Below are 20,078 nucleotides of genomic sequence, written 5' to 3'. Positions count from 1 at the left end.
CGTGCACGCGCATGTGTGTGTGACGGTTATCCACGATTTATAACCCTCAAACTGATAAACACATCTGAAAAGAGAAGGAGGAAGGAAGAGCAAGAGGCAGAGGAATGGAGAGGAGAAGAGAGGAGGAAATGGTGTGTTTAACCCTGGATGGGTCTCTATCTCTCCCTCCTTTCTTAACCCTACAGAATGGGGATCAAGTGCTGTTTAGATTGGGGACTGGATAAAAATTCCACACTCACTCTCCTTCCCCTAATAGAGGGGATATTCAAATGATGAACGACTTGTGAACAAAGTCCAGAGAAGTGAGGGAGAAGGGGAAGGATGGAGAAGGGGAGCAGGGGAGAAGAGGAAAAAGGAGAGAGTGGGGCGAGAAGAGGTAGGAGAAGAGGAGAAAGAGGAGGAGAAGAAAGAGGAGAATAAGGTGGGAGGAAAGCCCCACGGTGCTTCTATTGGTTGCTAAACCACACACACAGACAACGCTGTCATTGTAAATCTGTGGAGCCCAGCCAGCCAGCCAAGTATCAGAGATTGTGTTTGGTGTAAACAGACTTTTTATCACCTGGCTGTCTCAGCGTTGTGCCAAAAGCAAGTGTTTATGGTGTTTAACAGAAACCCCAGGCGTGTAATGGTGTGCGGCAGGCAAGCGTCAACAGTCGTGGAGGGAGGACACTGCCAGGAGTTTAGGAGCCGAGCCTTTACTGTCTACAGTAGCCTAGCATGAGGTCACCACTTGGAAAGAAAATAATGATATCTCTCCTCTCTCTCTCTCTCTTTCCCTTGCTTTCTCTCACGCACGCACGCACACATGCACACACACACACTCACGCACGCACACACACACACACACTAGCAGTTGTCCTAAACGCTAATTTAAGGTTAGTTTTTTTTTTTATCCTCCCAACAGTTAATGCATGATACCTACAGCACTGAAGCTTAAGAGAATAAGAGAACCATTGAGATCCCCCACCCAAGTCTAAATCAATCAATATACACGAATGAGCAATATCAACTCTTCCTCCAACCCACAGCAAATGGAGTGGGTAGAGCAACGAATTAACAACGTTTGCTCAGCTACCATCTACTGTTAGTCCACTTCTTATTTAAGAGGGCGGATCAGACACATGCACTATACCTAGTTCAGAAGGGGGTACTCAGTACTCAATGTTGCACTGCAGTTGGAGAGCAGGAGAGAAAGACAGAGAGCGAGAGGACAGAGAGTGAAGAGAGAGACAGAGATAGAGAGAGAGCAGCTGGGCTGAACAGCTGGCCAGGAGGATTTATGTCGGAGTGAAATAAAACTCAACATATGTCCAAACACAAGAGAGGCCAGAGAGGAAAGGAGAGATCCTCTCTTTAGCACATACAGCACAGCCACTAACATACAGTACACGCACACACACACAAGTGCCCCCCCCCCCCCAAGATACAGCCACAAAACCTATAGCAACCAAACTTCACACACAGCTCTGTTCTGTCTCACACACACAAGTAGCCTAAGGATTCAAGTAAATGTGTGTACTGAAGCCAGCTAGCCACTACAAGAGCGAAGTGCTGTAAAACCATTAGAGTCTGAGTCAGATGTGTGTTGTGCGTGTTAGCGCCGTGTCCATTACAGAGACACTATTTTCATCTGTCAGATGACACCTGCTCTGCCTCTCTCTCTCTCTTGTTCGAGCTGCCAGCCACGGGCTCCAGGGTGAAGTTTCTCCTAGGTACAGCTCTAGGGTCAGCTAGGCCTCCCCAATCCTAACCTTAACCATTAGTGGGGAAAAAATACAAAACTGACTCAAGATCAGTATCTTGGGTGAACTTCACCCTGGTCTAAATGTTGGGCCATGGTTGGTGAATGCCTGCAAGCTGCTCCTTTAGAGAGGGTGGATGGGGGCTGGATGAAAGAGGGTAGCAGCATACTAGCCTCCCTGTATGACCTCATCAACTGACCAGCATCTGACCCACAAGCTTCCACCCTATAGCCATTCTCCACTTCCCCTCTCTTCATGTTCCAATTCTTTCCCCTGAAGTACGCACTTGAATCCCGTTGGATTAGGTATATGAAAGGGAAGTGGAAAAAGTGCCCAGAAGGGTAGAAATGTAGGGAATTGGGAGGCACACACAGTTTTCTGGTATAAAACGGCTACTGTGCTTCATCCCGTTGGGTGCGGCTACATTGGCAGTTGCAGATAGAAATGTTTCGTATGGAGTACAGTACATTTCTCGCTGAACCTTCTGCAAAGTTGAACCCCAGTCAACGAATGTCGTCCTGTTCTGGGTAGCCCTCGGTTACTTGTGTGACAGTCGCGGTGGTCAGTCGCACAACTAGCACAATTATAGTATGAAGAAACGTAATGCTAAGCGTTTAACCGTCAACTTATAACCCAGCCTCGACTTATACAGTGGGGTCCAAAATGATTGACAACCTTGATAAAAATGGGTGTCAATCATTTCGGACCCGACTGTATACAAGCAGACGCTTGTATCCTAAACGACTTACGTGCGCATACATTGTACGGACGGGTAGTCCTGGGAACGGCTCATAATAATGGCCAGAACAGAGCAAAACCTTCTTTTTTTCCCCTCCAATGTATTTGATACCGTTCCACTCATTCCGCACAAGTCAATGAGCCCCCGTCCTCCCCAATTAAAGGTGCCACCAACCTCCTGTACTACCAACTGAGCTACAGAGGACCAAAGTACTTACTTATCACACCTGAAGTCTCTCAGTGCAAAATACAATTCAAAGGAAAGAGAACGTCTCACCCCTGTCATGTTTCAGAATACCTCACCCCTCCGCACTCATCCAAAAAGTCCATTGGATTCGGTTTGCACTTTACTCGTGATTTGAGGAAACCCTATCCCCAACACCATGTGAGGCGGAGACACAATAGAAGTGTTGTTGGGGGGGGGCATAGGGTGACAGGAGGTTGGGGTGGGAGTGGTTGGATTCACAGGGGGTAGAAGAGGTGTTGGGGGGTGGGGGGGGTTCTTGCTGGGGTCGACAGCTGAGTGCTTTAGAAAGTGAGAGGCCAACCTAGTATGTCTACCCAAGGGCCCCCACCGCTGTCGACGCATCCGAACAGGGAGAATCCGAGGGGTTTGGAAAGACATCCGAGGGGCAGACATCCGGACGCACAGAGAGAGAATAGCACACAAGTACGTCACACAAGCAGCTGGTTCATTATATATCATCTGTAATGGGGGGTGATTATGAAACTCTCTCACAGACACTATTACAGCCTCCCGCTCTTTAAAACAAACTCTGAACCACTATACGTTGTGTATTTTATGCCACATGCTTAATTGAAGGCCTGCTACTCTTTGAAAATTGGGGGATACAAAATGTCCTTGGTAAAAAAAACAGTTGTTTCAAAAAAAGACAAACATGTTTGGTGTATTTGAGAGAGTTCTGGTTTACCTCAGGTACTCCAGGGAGGTGTGTGCGGGACTGGATGAGGTCTATCAAAGAGGACTATATGATCATTTGGCCAACTGCCAAGCCGTGGAAAAGGCTACTGGGCATCCCATGGCTTGATGTAGTTAAGGCACTCTGCCACAGATCATTACAGCAGAGATCCCTCTTCATTATGGGGAAAGCAGGGAAACAGACGACGATATAGAGGAGGATGGGAAGAGGTACAATCACACAAACTTGGAAAATACACACACTCAAATGTACGTATGCGCGTACACACATACACACACACACGCGCGCAAGCTGCCAATCCTATAGAGAAGGGCAAACGCAGTGGCAATGCCAAGCCTCGAGTCAAATACCTTGTATAATTAGCCTACAGGCTTAACCCTTAGCCTGACCTTATTCTCTCTGCACCACCTCTACCTACCACTGTACCACCACTACTACCACCTGCCTGCACCCACACAAGCACCAACATGCATACACACACAAACACACACTTCACATAATGTGGGTTCCACAAAGGATCACTGTTCATTCAGACGACACTTACTCTCTGCATTACCCGCCCCCTTACGATGAGGCTGTGTCGCAAATGGCACTCTATTCCTTACATTGTCCACTACTTTTAAAACAGAGCCCTATGGACCCTGGACAAAAGTAGTGTACCACATAGGGAATAGGGTGCCCTTTGCGACTAGGCCGTAGCGTGTAACCGACAATAGCTACCATGGCCATCAGGTAACACCTAAATGGGGATTTGCTTTATGAGAAAAGAGGATTATGATATGAGAAAAGATGATTGGTCTATGAAACATAATGAATCCTAAGTGAGGAAAAGTAACTGCTAGTGACATGACTGGTACAGTTGTAAAGAAATAGAAAGGTACGAGCAAGGGTGACTGAATAGGAGCGCTTAATTATACAGATTGTCAGGCAGGCTAGACGGAATAGTTGCACGCCTCTTTTTAGAGAGGTATTTCCGGATACACTGAAAGACACACACACACACACGTGTACACAGACTAAGGCTGTCCCCGGCTAAAAAAAATCTTTGTAGACCGAAATTCGTCTGTTCTTTCGACCAATCATTTGGTCGGCATCTTTTTAAACGCGTATTTTTTTCCATATATAGACATATATCGATGCATTTTAATAAAATCACCTATATGCATTGAGCTTGTCTGATGCTTTAAGCTTACAAATAAAATAAAACAAATGTCTCAAGAGGGCGCCAGAGATCTTAACCTGACCCAACTATACTCCTCCCGCTCCTGCTAGCTTTCACAGATTCTGCCATTACTCTCCTGAAGTTGCCGGTAAAAGGCTACACGAGGAGTCGGCAACCTTTCTCATGTTGAATGCCAATTTATCTTACCATTTCTACCGATCTGCGTGCCAGTTAAGGTTTTCATATGCACACTTTCGTAAAACAGTTTCATTGAATTTATAATAACGTCTTCATATCTCAAAATCCTTGTCATGTGGTTAATAAAAATTCTATCCAAATCTAAATGAACATGGTACAAATTAACTTACATTGCTATTGTCAACTATGTAAAAATAGCCTACATAAAGCAAACAAATAAACCAAGTAACCAAAGTAACAAACACTGTAGATTAGAAATGATAGGAATTAACGGTAAATCTACCACTGGTGATATATGATTGACAAGATGGCGCAAATAGAGATGGCAGCTTCCCTTCAAGTCCTTAGGAAACTGTGCAGTATTTCGTTTTTTATGGATTATTTCTTACATTGTTAGCCCAGAAAACCTTGAGTGCTATTACGTTCAGCCAGGAAGAACTATTGGATATCAGAGAGACGTCAACTTACGTCAACTTACAGCACAACAGCACAACCAGCATTACGACCAGGAATACGACTTTCCCAAAGCGGATCCTTTGTCTGCACCTCCCAGGGCATTTTAACTGATTCCAGAGGCCGATCCAAATCAAAGCCGCCGCGAGGAGAGAGTGCCGGAGCGGTCTTCTAGTGAGGCTTCGGATGCGCACACACCACCCACCACTTCCGAGTATATTACTCGCTAATGTCCGGTCCCGAGTTAAAAAAGCAGCCGAAATTAGGGCAAGAGTTGCTTTCCAAAGAGATATCCGGGATTGTAACATACTCTGTTTCATGGAGACATGGCTAGCTGGGGAGATGCTGTTGGAGTCGGTACAGCCAACGGGATTTTCAGTGCATCCCGCCGACAGGAACAAACATCCCTCTAGTAAGAAGAAGGGCGGGGGTGTATGTTTCATAATTAACAACTCATGGTGTAATTGTAACAACAACTCAAGTCCTTTTGTTCACCTGACATTCCTCACAATCAAACGCCAACCATATTATCTCCCAAGAGAACTCTCCTTGGTTATCGTCACAGCAGTGTATATCCCCCCGCAAGCAGATACCAAGACAGCCATCAAGGAACTTCACTGGACTTTATGCAAATGTAAAACATATATCCTGAGACTGCATTTATTGTAGCTGGGGATTTTAACAAAGCTAATATGAGAGCAAGGCAACATAAATTATATCAGCATATTGATTGCAGTACACGAGCGAGTAACACACTTGACCACTCCTACTCTAACTTCCGTAGTGCATACAAGGCCCTCCCCCACCCTCCTTTTGGCAAATCTGACCATGACTCCATCTTGTTGCTCCCCTCCTATAGGCAGAAACTAAAACAGTAATCACCAGTGCTTAGGTCTATCCAATGCTGGTCGGACAATCGGATTCCACGCTTCAAGATTGCTTCGATCAAGTGGACTGGGATATGTTCCGGGTTTCCTCAGACAATAGCATTGACGTATACACTGACTCGGTGAGCGAGTTTATAAGGAAGTGTATAGGAGATGCTGTACCCACTGTGACTATTAAAACCTTCCCTAACCAGAAACCGTGGATTGATGGCAGCATTCGCGCAAAACTGAAAGCACGTACCACTGCATTTAATCATGGCAAGGTGACTGGAACCATGACCAATTACAAACACTGTAGTTATTCCCTCCGTAAGGCAATCAAACAAGCAAAGCATTGGTAAAGAGACAAAGTGTAGTCGCAATTCAACGGCTCAAACACGAGACATATGTGGCATGGTCTACAAACAATCACGGATTACAAAAAGAAAACTAGCCCCGTCGAGGACATCGACATCTTGTTTTCAAACAAATTAAATGCTATCAAAGACTGTGGTCTCTCCTTCTCTGTGGCCACCGTGAGTAAAACATTTAAATGTGTTAACCCTCGCAAGGCTGCCGGTCCAGACATCCCTAGCCGCGTCCTCAGAGCATGCGTAGACCAGCTGGCTGGTGTGTTTACGGACATATTCAATCAGTCCCTATCCCAGTCTGCTGTCCCCACATGCTTCAAGATGGCCACCCTTGTTCCTGTTACCAAGAAAGCTAAGGTAACTGAACTAAATGACTATCGCCCCATAGCTCTCACTTCGGTCATCATGAAGTGCTTTGAGAGACTAGTCAAGGATCATATCACCTCCACCCTACCTGTTACCCTAAACCCACTCCAATTTGTTTACCACACCAATAGGTCCACAGATGATGCAATCACCATCACACTGCCCTATCCCATATGGACAAGAGGAATACCTATGTAAGAATGCTGTTCATTGACTACAGCTCAGCATTCAACACCATAGTAACCTACAAACTCATCATTAAGCTTGAGACCCTGGGTCTCGACCCCGCCCTGTGCAACTGGGTCCTGGACTTCCTGACGGGCTGACCCCAGATGGTGAAGGTATTAAACAACATCTCCATGCCGCTGATCCTCAACACTGGGGCCACACAAGGGTGCGTTCTCAGCACTCTGCTGTACTCCCTGTTCACCCACGACTGCGTGGCCATGCACGCCTCCAACTCAATCATCAAGTTTGCAGACGACACTACAGTGGTAGGCTTGATTACCAACAATGATGAGACAGCCTACAGGGAGGAGGTGAGGGCCCTCATAGTGTGGTGTCAGGAAAATAACCTCTCACTCAATGTCAGCAAAACAAAAGAGAAACAGCAAAGGGTGTACTTCCCTTTCCACATCGACGGGACAACAGTGGAGAAGGTGGAAAGTTTTAAGTTCCTCTGTGTACATACCACCAACAAACTGAAATGTTCCACGCACACAGACGGTGTAGTGAAGAAGGCCCAACAGCGCCTCTTCAACCTCAGGAATCTGAAAACATTTGGCTTTTATAGGTGCATAATTGAAAGCATCCTGTCGGGCTGTATCACCGCCTGGTACGGCAACTGCACCGCCCACAACCGCAGGGCTCTCCAGAGGGTGGTGCGGTCTGCACAACGCATCACCAGGGGCAAACTACCTGCCCTCCAGGACACCTACAACACCCGATGTCACAGGAAGGCAAAAAAGATCATCAAGGACAATAACCACCATTACCTGTTCACCCCACTTCCACTCAGAAGGCGAGGTCAGTACAGGTGCATCAGAACTGGGACAGAGAGATTGAAAAACAGCTTCTGTCTCAAGGCCATCAGATTGTTAAACAGCCACCACTAGCACAGAGAGGCGGCTGCCTACCTACAAACTTGATATCATTGTCCACTTTAATAAATGGAACACTAGTCACTTTAACAATGTCACTTTAACAATGTTTACATATCTCACATTACTCATCTCATATGTGTATACTGTATACTGTATCCTTCACTATCTATTCTTTACTATCTATTGCATCTTAGCCTCTCTGTCACTGCTCATCCATATATTTTATACTTGTACTATATATTCTCAACCCATTCCTTTACTAGATTGTGTGTATTAGGTTTTGTTGTGGAATTTGTTAGATATTAGGTTTTGTTGTGGAATTGTTAGATATTACCTGTTCTATATTACTGCACTGTCGGGATTAGAAGCACAAGCATTACGCTACACTCGCAATAACATCTGCTAACCATGTGTATGTGACAAATAACATTTTATTTGATATATAATCGGGAATTGATATACACTATCGATGAAACGCAAAGAATTCACATTATGAAGTTGTGAAACAATGAATGTGCACAAATGGCCAGGAGAGAGCGCATTCTGGAAGTGCATTGCGCATCTGGCCGCATGGTCAATCTGACGTCTGCATTTGCCATGCAGCATTTACGGGGATATGGCCTCAGCAGAAGTCAGGGCATTAGGTGGAGCAGTGGTCTAGGGCACTGCATCGCAGTGCTAGCTGTGCCACCAGAGACTCTGGGTTTGCGCCCAGACTCCGTCGCAGCCGGCCACGACCGGGAAGACCGTGGGGTGATGTACAATTGGCCTAACGTTGTCCAGGTTTGGAAGGAAGTGAGTTTGTGTTTATACAGGAAGCACCGCCCCCACTTACCAACCAACCATGTGGATGGTGATGTGGTACAGAGTTTGATTTGGTCTCTGTATGCCTCTGGAGGCTCCGCAATTGCGTCACACCCTCCATATGGAGCCACCGACCACATTTTCGGATCAAGCATAAATTTGCTTTTAGCCCCCACTTACCAACAAACCATGTCAATGGGAGGTGGATGGCGATGCGGTACAGAGTTTGATTTGGTCTCTGCATGCCTCTCTGGAGGCTCTGCAATTGCGTAATGGATTAGTTCACTGAGATTGGCGCAAATATATATATATATTTGTTCCTGCTCGGCTAAAACAATCTCGGTCGACCAACAGCCTAACGACCAAACAATCGACCAGTCGACTAATTGGGATCAGCGCGAGTGCACATGTACACACACACACTCTCTCTCTCCCTCTATCTATCCCAGGAACAATAGTGCCAAGGGAAAACCCGCTCTGCGTTTTGAGTGGCATTGACAGAGATGCTGAAATGGCCTATCATCGCTGCGAGAGAACAAAGTGGAGAAACACACAATGAGTCTATTGTCACAGACAGGGGTTAAGCGAAGTTGGACTCCCTTGATGTTGCCCTCCAGCTGGTTAAGCCATTAGATGTTGTGATCGGATCCCCAGGCCTGCGATGGGTCCCAAATGGCACCCCATTTCCTATATAGTGCCTTATTTTTAACGAGGGGGAATAGCGCTCTGGTCAAAGTAGTGCACTATATATTGAATAGCGTGCCATTTCAAACACAACCTAGGGATGCAGGCAGAGCTACCCTAGGCCAAACTAGCTGTGGAGATGTGAGAGTCTGTTGGACCACACAAGAAAAATCATTGCAAGGGCCACTACAAGCCGTATACCACCCCTTACGGAAAAACCACATGACTTCACAAGACATTTCCCACATGTTTTGCACATGTGAAAACATGTGTTTTTGGAAATGTCACATGTGAAGTGTTCCAAATACAAATGTTTTCACATGTGAAAGGCCCGATTTACTGGCAAGAATATATTACTGCACTTCGATAAAAGTTGCCCGGAAACAAGTCAATATTTGTGTGATTATCAACTAAAAAGTTTAAGATCAGAGGGACACTTGACATTAAGACCTAGAGTCAATGAGATCAAGCGTAAACACTCAATAGCTAACAATAATGAGGATTTCTAGGTGTAGATTACATTTCACATTCCAGTGTTCCAACTTGTAAGGCTACATGGGATCCCTTAACGCAGCTCTATGCAGCCAATAGCAATTTCTGCTTCAAGTATAATGGCATGAGACACTTGTGGATTTGACAGCTCTAAAGCAGTTCCAAAACAATCGCTATGTGGGTGTCCACTAGCGTGGATATGATAGAATATTGCCCTAAACGTGCATAAATACTCTCTGGATTTGAAATTGCAACCATTTGTCAGAGGTAAGCATGTGGGATAATTCAGAGCTCAGGGATGATAAGCATGTTTCCTACTAGTTATTAACAGTTGGAGGGTCATACAAGTGGATGTTTGCCAGTCGTATGTGGTAAATTCCCGCTTCCCACTAGGTACAATCACTACTGCACTTTGAAATGGAGGTGGGGCATTGTGCTGGTGGGGGCTCATTAGCATATGTGGGGGTATGGTCTAGAATATGATGTATTTGTGCCAACCGTCAGTGGAAATGGTGTACCAGTTTACGTGGTTTTATCATTATGTTGATGAAGGTTGAGCACCTCTTTTGATATTGTCAGTACTGCAATCTTTTTAAAAACTTGTGAAAATCAAGAGCTGCACTGTGAAGAGGTTACTGTGCATTTCCAGTAGCTTAATGCAAGTTGGTTCACAGAAAGTTAATGTTTAATTTAATTTATGGTCAACTAATTACAAGTGGATTATTGCTAATCCATCACACTCACTGACTTGATGGTCTGGAAGGGAAGTGAGTATTACAATTACATGGTGACTAGTCATAAATGAGCTATTGTATGGTTCTTTGGTATCACATGCACTTGTCAGCCTTTTAACAAGGCTGAAGAACTGACAGTGTACAAGCTTAATGTTTATAAACAGAGCAAATTAACTGGGATAACCTTACCTTATGGGAGACCAAAAAAGCTAGCTGAAAGCCACGCCTGCAATATTCTGATAGGCTGGTGCTGTTGCAGTATGATGCCAATCAGCAAGTGATGTGCATGTTGTCAACAGAAGAGTCAGTGAAGGTAGGTTATTGTCAAGATTGCTGGTGGCAGCAAGTAGTTTCCAGTTAAGAAATTAGTAATTCACAGCAACAAGTTCACAATAAGTTACTGGAACATTCATAATAACCTCTTCACGGTGCAGCTCAGGGCTGCTCATTAACGACACATTATCTTACAACATTTGCAGAATGAACAGTATCAAAGGATTGTAATTGGCATAACCATCAAACACTTAAACTGCTACAAAACTTCCACTGACGGTTGGCACAAATACACATATTTCACCACACCTCCAAATATGCTAATGAGCCCCACCAGTATATTGCTCCCACTTATCAAAATGCAGTGATGATCGTGTCTTATATTCCAAATATTAGGTAGAAAAATGTCCCATTATACCTACATGTTGACAAACTGTACCATGTGAGTGCACCTGTAAAGTTGACATTTTACCTGGTTGCACCCCAGGTAACGACACTGTAGTACACCCTAAACCTACCCTTATTTTTTAAGAGTGTGTTAATATACAGTATGTTCCATGCAATTCGTATGAACCTGGTGGCACTGCAGATGCATTGATGCACTTCCAACTAAAAGGTTCAAATCCCCAAATAATTCATGTATACTCTACGTCAAGTGTCCTTGAGCACTGCTAGTTTTATGTTGGTGGTGATAATTGGACAATTATTTACTTGAATCTGGGCAGCTTTTAGCAAAGTGCAGAAGTGCATTCTTGCCAATAAGTCTGTGGCCATATCTCTTTCACGCTCACAGATCTGGTGATGTAGCTGCACTATAGCAGGACATTTCTGTTTGCTAGCGACCAAGAAGTTATGAGTTCACATTTCATTTAAGGCTGACTCCCAAATGTGGTCACGGTACAAGGTTGTACAGTAATTGAAATCAGAATGCAGCATTATACTGACATTTTATAGAAATAACACCTTCCAGTTGTTGTATATACACAACCGTTCAAAAGTTTGGGGTCACTTAGAAATGTCTGGTGTTTTGCAGGAGTGATGGTTGCTGATAATGGGCCTCTGTACACCTATATAGATAGATATTCCATTAAAAATCTGCTGTTTCCAGCTACAATAGTCATTTACAACATTAACCATGTCTACACTGTATTTCTGATCAATTTGCTGTTCTTTTAATGGACAGAAAATGTGCTTTTCTTTCAAAAACAAGGACACCTCTAAGTGACCCCAAACTTTTGAACGGTAGCGTAGGTGTCTAAAACTATGAATAGTTGTTCTTAAAAGAGAACCATTCAAAAAGAAAAAAATAGAAAAAAAAAGGAAACAAAAGTACAGTATTTCGAGAAATGCATTTCTGTAAAGAGATCGGTATATAGCAGCACTTCAATCCACATTAATCTAGATCTATATGTTTATGGCTGCATTTGAGTTTGTGGAGAGATGTTCTCAGAGCCAATCAATGCATTCATTTAGAAGGGACGACATCCATCTCTCAGCCTTAGTGATTTATTGATCCCCTGCTCTCTTTAGCCAAACACATTGAATGAAATGAACCCAACTATTAAGCTCAGTGGTCAAATGCCAAAAATGTATATAGAACCATATTTAATGTACGAGTGAAGGAACTGAAATTCTAACAGCTACAGTACAGTGCCCTGAGGCATCATCGCTGTAATTCATGTCATCGCGATCTCAAACTTCAAAAAGGGAGCTAAAACAGAAAGATGTTACTTGCAGCCAATGGATGGTTGAATCCTAATCTACAACACAGTGTTTGGGTCATTGGTGCTTCTCATTCATTTTGCCTTGGCTAAGTGCTCTCAGTGCGATCAATGCGACTGGTGGGTCCCTGGGGACTACAGTCATACTAATTAGGAGTGAAACAATAGGCCTGTTTTTTTTATTCATTAACAACGTACCGTTACTGTATATTTCACCATTAGTGTTTTGATTATATTAATTAATTTAATTTGACACATATAATTCTGTTAACTACTTTTTCGAGTATTAAAATATACTGTATACCTTACACACAAACGTACATACACACACACACACACACACACACAAACGTACACACACACACACAAACGTACACACACACACACACACACACACACACACACACACACACACACACACACACACACACACACAGAGTCAAAGCTGCTGTTCTAATATATACTATTGACTTCACTACCCACTTTATATTTATAAATACAGTCCATTATTACATTGCGTATGACCTATTCTATTACTTCCACTACTTATTCTTTTTGACTTGATTAGTGATGAATGTACTGCATTGTTGAGGGAGATAGCACATAAGCATTTCCCTGCACCTTTTACACCTGAAGTAAACTGTGTATGTGACATGGGCTGTTGCGGTGACCGCATTACCGCCACACCGGCGGTCTTGAGTCAAATTCCACGTGACCATCTAGTCAAAGTAATTAGGCTTCTCCAAGCTCTAATGCTGCTGATGGTCATTAGTAGGCTAACAAACTTGCTAACTGCCTGGTACTCAGCACTCTATTGTACCTCGAATCACTCTGACATCAATACAAATGTGATCGAAAATCTAATCACACACTTCATAAGAGCCCATGAGCTCATGTGGACCAACATTTCTATAGGCTATGTAATCTCACGCATATATTATTTAGTATGTAAAGACAAGATTAAATCAAGAATAGTCTGATGGTTGATAATATTAGCCTATCACTTGTGAATGATATATTATCACTATATATTATCACTTGTGAATGATGCCCAGTTTAAGGCAAGAAACTATGTCTTTATTTTGTGACGTTTTCTAATCATAGTCGCACACCTCATGTATCCTAGCCCATAGGCCTATAAATGTTTTGATAAAGTTTGTATCACAACTAAAGTGGCCCAATAACTTCAAAGTGGAGCACATTAATCCGCTTTACCAGTGGTGTAGAGCCTAACTGGCATACATAAGCAGCGCGTGAGTTTCAAGTTTGGGGAAGATCATTTGAACCATAAAAATGCACCTTTATCATAAAAGCATTACATGCATAATCGCATTTACGGTCACTCTTGATAATGGTGTTTTCCGCTAATGGAACATTCATGCTTATAGCCTACTGCCGGGTGTGCATTGCTGTGCTTATAGTGTGAAGAAATAGCCTAATAGTTTATCAACATTCTAAGCTAAACGTTCTGATCTGTTGTGTCAGCCTCATTGCGTAAAAAAGTTTTTTGATGCTAGTGGTTGCATTCATTTGTGATCTATCGCATCCCACAACTGTCCCAGAGTAAGTTTGGAATATTTATTTCTCTCACAGAATAGAGTAGGTAAACTTTTGTACAATGGGGGATAGTAGATTGACAAAGGCTAGTGCTTTGCTGTTTGTTAGGCCTACTCATCTTATTGGCTGACGAAAAGTAAATGTGGACAGTTCTTCTGTCACGTTGTTCGTAATAATGATCGGACCAAGCCGCAGTGTACTTTGAGTTCCACATACTTTTAATGAATAAAGTGAAACTTAAGCAAATACAAAACAAATAAAGAATAAACTACCGCGACGACAATGCAGTGCGAACAGGCAACTAAACATAAACAATATCCCAAAACGAACAGGTGGGAAAAATGCTACTTAAGTATGATCCCCAATTAGAGACAACGATAAAATTGGGAATCATACAAATCACCAACATAGAAAATGAACCTAGAACCCCACATAGAAAATATAAGCTAGAACAACCCCCCAGTCACGACCTGACCTACTCTACCATAGAAAATAAAAGCTTTCTACGGTCAGGACATGACATCTTCCAATATCTTCAATATGCACCTCGGAATTGGATAAGGATGCACGCAGTTGCGTTCTTGATGTGTCTGTCTTCACTTGTAGCCTGTGAGAAAGACACGGTCACATGTTGGGAAGCCATGTGAGTAAGGTGAGAGGTGCTTTGGAGCAAACAGCACTCAGGGAGAAGGGCTGCAAAAGGCATGGATTTTTTAGGGTGCATTATGGCCACACAAAGGGGAAATTCGAGGACTTATAAAGTGCTTCTCAAAATGTGAATGCGAGACTGACGAAGTGTGTACAATCTGCGCAAAAAAACAAAGCGGAGCTCATGCCTTTCAAGATACTTTTTTCAAATCATCATTAGTCGCATCATTCAACCTTACATTGTATTACAAATCAAAACATATAGCCCAACGTTTGTAGAGCAACTAAAGTTACATGAATAACTCTAAATTAAACATATAGGAGTACATATTTCTTCATTATCCACTCAACACAGAATAGCCAAATGTGCTCACTCCCTCAAATCGTTTGGAGAAAATATCCTTTCTATTTTATTTAGCTTTGTTCAATTGTATTCTTCATACTATAAACTAATGTAAAATAATGCCACGGAATTCTAAGCAAATCTTGTCTGATAAATGAACTAGTGTAGCCCACAGCCATATGGCATAGTGTGATCAGGACCTAACATAAGGACAACTCAGAGTATGCTATTCTGTTTTTCTGAAATATCATGTTTCTTTAGTCCTGTCTAAAATAAATAATTGATTTATTCTGAAGGTGTAAGCTATCTTACATGGATTTATTAGACTATTTAAAATGTAGATGTTCCAAAGGTCTGTATCAGTGGCTTGTAGGCTATGTGTGGAAGCCAGGAGATGCTTAATGTGTTTCCATGAATTAACAGTCAATTACCGTGAGGCCGACAGTTACAGAGACCATCACCATCACCGGCTGACAAAATGTTATGACCGCCACAGCCCTAGGTGAGACCATAAACTGCTCGTGTACATAAACATCATGTGACAAATACATTTTACTTGATTTTGATTTGTTGATTTGATACACCCTCCATATGTATTTGGACAGTAGATTTAAGATATTAGGGTATTAATTATTGATTTATTTATTTGAGGGTACGTTCATAAATCAAAAAGAAGAAGCCCTTTATGTATTACAGTAGTCAAAAGTTTAGTATTTGGTCCCATATTCCTTGCACACAATGACTACATCAAGCTTGTGACTACAAATTTGTTGGATGCATTTACGGTTTGTTTTGGTTGTGTTTTGGATTAACATTTGTCTGATATGAACTGAATGGTGAATAAAGTCGTGTGCCATTTTGGATGAACTTTTATTGTAAGTACGAATAGAAGATGTTTCTGAACATTTCTACATCCAAGTGGATGCTACCATGATTATGGAGAATCATGAATGAATCGTGAATGATGATGAGAGAGAAGGTTACAGAGGCACAAAGATCATACCCCCCCAAAATGCTAACCTCCCCTGTTACTGGTAATGGTGAGAGGTTAGCATGTTTTGTTGTAGCCTCTGAATGGCATCTCACTCATTATTATTCATGATTCATGCATTTCTTAATCACGGCATTATCAGGATTACATTTAGTAGTGTTCAGAAACATCTTATCTACTCACTCAAAAATAAAACGTGATGGACTCTCCAGTCACCGTGCAGACAGGACAGTGGATTCAGGGAAATCGAGAGGGAGAGGGGGTATGTCTCTCCATTAGTATATACCTGAATGTAAAATGCAGACCGTTCTATCACCCGAGAGGTTGTTATCATGACTGTTGTATATATTCCACCTCAGGAGAACAACAAGCTGGCACTTAATGAATTGCAAAAGGACACTATAGGAACAAGGAGGAATCCTATTACACCGGCTACAATACTCAACGCATGTGGCAGGAGCTACAGTCCATTACAGATTACAAAGGTAGACCTAGTCGTGACTAATCCAACGATGCCTCTCTACCAGAGAACTCAAAGCATTTTATGCAAGTTTTTACAAAAACAACACTGAGCCGTGCACGAGGGCATCCACCGTCCCAGAGAACTGGGTGATCTTGCTCTCCGAGGCCAATGTGAGTAAGGTTTTCAATCTGGTCAAAAGTCGCAAGGCCGCGGGGCTGGACGGTATACCAGGGTGCATTCTCAGAGCATGCGCAGACCAGCTGGTAGGCATCTTCATGGTCATTTTCAAACCTCTCCTTGTCCAAGTCTATAATCTCCACATGTCTCAAACTGACCACCTTCATTCCTGCCCCCAACAACTCTAAGGCTACCTGCCACAATGACTATCGCTCTGTAGCACTACCATCTGTAATCATGAAGTGCTTTGAAAGTCTGGTCATAGCACCCTAGACCCATTCCAAATTGCATACTGCCACAACAGATCTACAGACGATGCAATCTCAACTGCACTCCATAATGTCCTCTCCTACCTGTACAAGAGGAATACCTATGTGAGAATGCTGGCTCACATCAACACCATTATCCCAGAAACCCTAGACCCACTTCAATTTGCATACCGCACCAACAGATCCACAGATTACGCAATCTATTGCACTCCACACTGCCCTTTCACACCTGGACAAAAGGAACACCTATGTGAGAATGCTATTCATTGACTACAGCTCAGTGTTCAACACCATAGTGCCCTCCAAGATCGTCACCAAGCTCGGGAAACTGGGACTGAAACCTCCCTCTGCAACTGGACTCGGGACTTCCTGACGGGCCGACCAGGTGCTGAGAGTAGGCAACACTTCCTCTGCCACGTTGATCCTCAACACTGGGGCACCCCAAGGATGTAAGCTTAGCCCTTTCCTGTACTTCTTGTTTACCCACGACTGCGTGGCCATGCACGACTCCAACTCCATCATCAAGTTTTCAGACAACACAACATTAACAGGCCGCAGTGCAGAGGGTCAAGAGCTTGAAGTCCCTCAGTGTCCACATCACTGAGGACTTAACATGGTCCTCTCACACAAGAGCAGTTGTGAAGAAGACATGGAAATGCCTCTTCTACATCAGGAGGCTGAAACAATTTGGCATAGCCCCTCAGATCCTCAGACACTTTTACAGCTGCACCTGAGAGCATCTTGACTAGTTGTATCACCGTCTGATATGGCAACTGCACCGCTTGCAACCGGAAGGCCCTACAGAAAGTGGTGCGGACAGCCCAGCATATCACTTGGGGAAAGCTCCAAGCCATTCAGGACGTACAGTGCTTTAGAAAGTATTCATACTTCTTGACCTATTCCCCATTTTGTTGTGTTACAGCCTGAATTCAAAATGTATTAAATAACATTTAAAAAAATCTCACCCATTTACACACAATACCCCATAATGACAAGGTGAAAACATATTTTTAGACATTTTAGCAAATGTATTGAAAAATAAACATCTCAAATACATAAGTATTCACACCTGAGTCCAAACTTTGTAGAAGCAACTTTGATTACAGCTTTGAGCCATCTTTGGTATGTCTGTATCAGCTTTGCACATCTGGAGTTGGGGGGATCTTCTCCCATTCTTCCTTCCAGATTTTCTCAAGCTCTGTTAAGTTAGATGGGGATTGGCGGTGAACAGCAATCTTTCCACCGATTTTATATGGGATTCAAGTCTGGGCTTCGGCTGGGCCACTCAAGGACTTTCACATTCTTGTTCTGAAGCCATTCCAGCGTTGCTTTGGCTGTATGCTTGGGGTGATTGTCCTGTTGGAACGTAAATCTTTACCCCAGTCTAAGGTCGTCTGCGCTCTCTCATCATGTATTTGCCTGCATTTTGCTCCATTCATTGTTCCTCTATCCTTACCAGTCTCCCAGTCCCTGCCACTGAAAAACATAAACATAGCATGATGCTGCCACCACCATGCTTTACGGTAGGGACGGTGTTAGATGAGCTGTGCCTGGTTTTCTCCAGACATAGCACTTTGCATTCAGGCCAAAGAGTAACATTTTTGTCTCATCTGACCACAACATATTTTGCCTTATGCTCTCAGCGTCTTTCATGTGCCTTTTTGCAAATTCTAGGCCAGGTGTCATGTGCCATTTTCTCAGAAGTGACATCTGTCTGGCCACTCTCCCATAAAACACAGATTGGTGAAGTGCTGTAGAGACTGTTGTCCTTCTAACAGGTTCTCCCATCTCAGTCAATGAACTATGTAGTTCTGTCAGAGTGGTCATTGGGTTCTTGGTCACCTCCCTGACCAACACAACAAAATGTGGAATAGGTCAAGGGGTATGAATACTTTCTGAAGGCACTGTATATATTACCATTAGTATAACACCATAAGTATTTATATATTCCTGCTATCAGTTACTTTTCAACCCTGTTTACATGGCTATCCTGCTACCAGTTAGTGTTGTCATGATACCATCATTTTGACTTTGATACCAGGTTTAGTATCATGATTCTCGATACCATCACGATACTCAATATCAAAACAATCACTGCAATTTTTTTTTTTAAGTAATCCAGGTCAAATCCAGGTCAGATTAGGTGCATATAGATGTCAGCCCCCATGCAATTATCATAATTCCTCTAATGGCACTTGATCCCGACAGAAACTCAGCTACTGCTCCATTCAATTGTTGGGCATCTTTTCAATATCATTATTTGTGACCCGTTTCAAGAAGACAGGCATATGCCGCACGTCACTAGACGCGAGGAGAGGCATTTTAAAGGTTTTTTTAATAATTTTTTAAAAATCAAAATGCGTTTTCTGGCAGAAATGCCTTCTGGATCATGTGACGGTTCACTAACAGTAAACAGAAGACTTCAGCAGGGGTTCTTAAACATTTTCAGCTCAAGACCCAAAATGAAAAAATCCCCTGACCCAAATCGTCCTCCATTGACCCAAATGAAGAACAAATTGTTTTTGATTATACGGTAGATGCATTCTCATAACTTGCGACCCACCTCTTACATGCTTAGGGCCCATTTTGGGTCACGACCCCTAGTTTAAGAAACCCTGATCTACAGTACAGAAGACATTGCAAAAAAACTTTGATGCCTTTGGCTATCCGGCTCTAGAGATCACTACTCTACACTTCACTATATGAATAAAGTGAAGCATTTAAGACGAAAGATCAGTGGGGCCAGTGATATCATGACAATTACAATGTGTAGCATAACAGTACAGAGAGTCGATAGAACTCCATAGCTTTGGGGAATAGGCGCATGCAGGGGCATGCAACGGGAGTCAACCACTAGCCTGATGTGAGGTTTCACTTCTCACAGATCTATGATCTATGGGCGGGGGGGAATTTGTCACTCATTGAAAGGTTTAAAAGATCCGTCCGAAGAGGATATGGACACAAAGTAAAGGCTGAACATAC

At 43.1% G+C, this 20,078-nt stretch overlaps 1 protein-coding gene across 4 annotated transcripts in view; it reads right to left on the bottom strand.

Moving 5' to 3' along the window:
- Positions 1-20,078, bottom strand: part of LOC110492317 (transcription factor SOX-6) — a 158,698-nt gene that overhangs the window by 60,496 nt on the left and 78,124 nt on the right. The gene's annotated exons all lie outside the window — the stretch shown is intronic.

This window comes from Oncorhynchus mykiss, chromosome 2 (assembly GCF_013265735.2).
Source record: "Oncorhynchus mykiss isolate Arlee chromosome 2, USDA_OmykA_1.1, whole genome shotgun sequence".
Lineage (NCBI taxonomy): Eukaryota > Metazoa > Chordata > Actinopteri > Salmoniformes > Salmonidae > Oncorhynchus > Oncorhynchus mykiss.
Note: the sequence above shows the minus strand (reverse complement) of the source record. Positions and strands in the feature narration are given on the sequence as shown.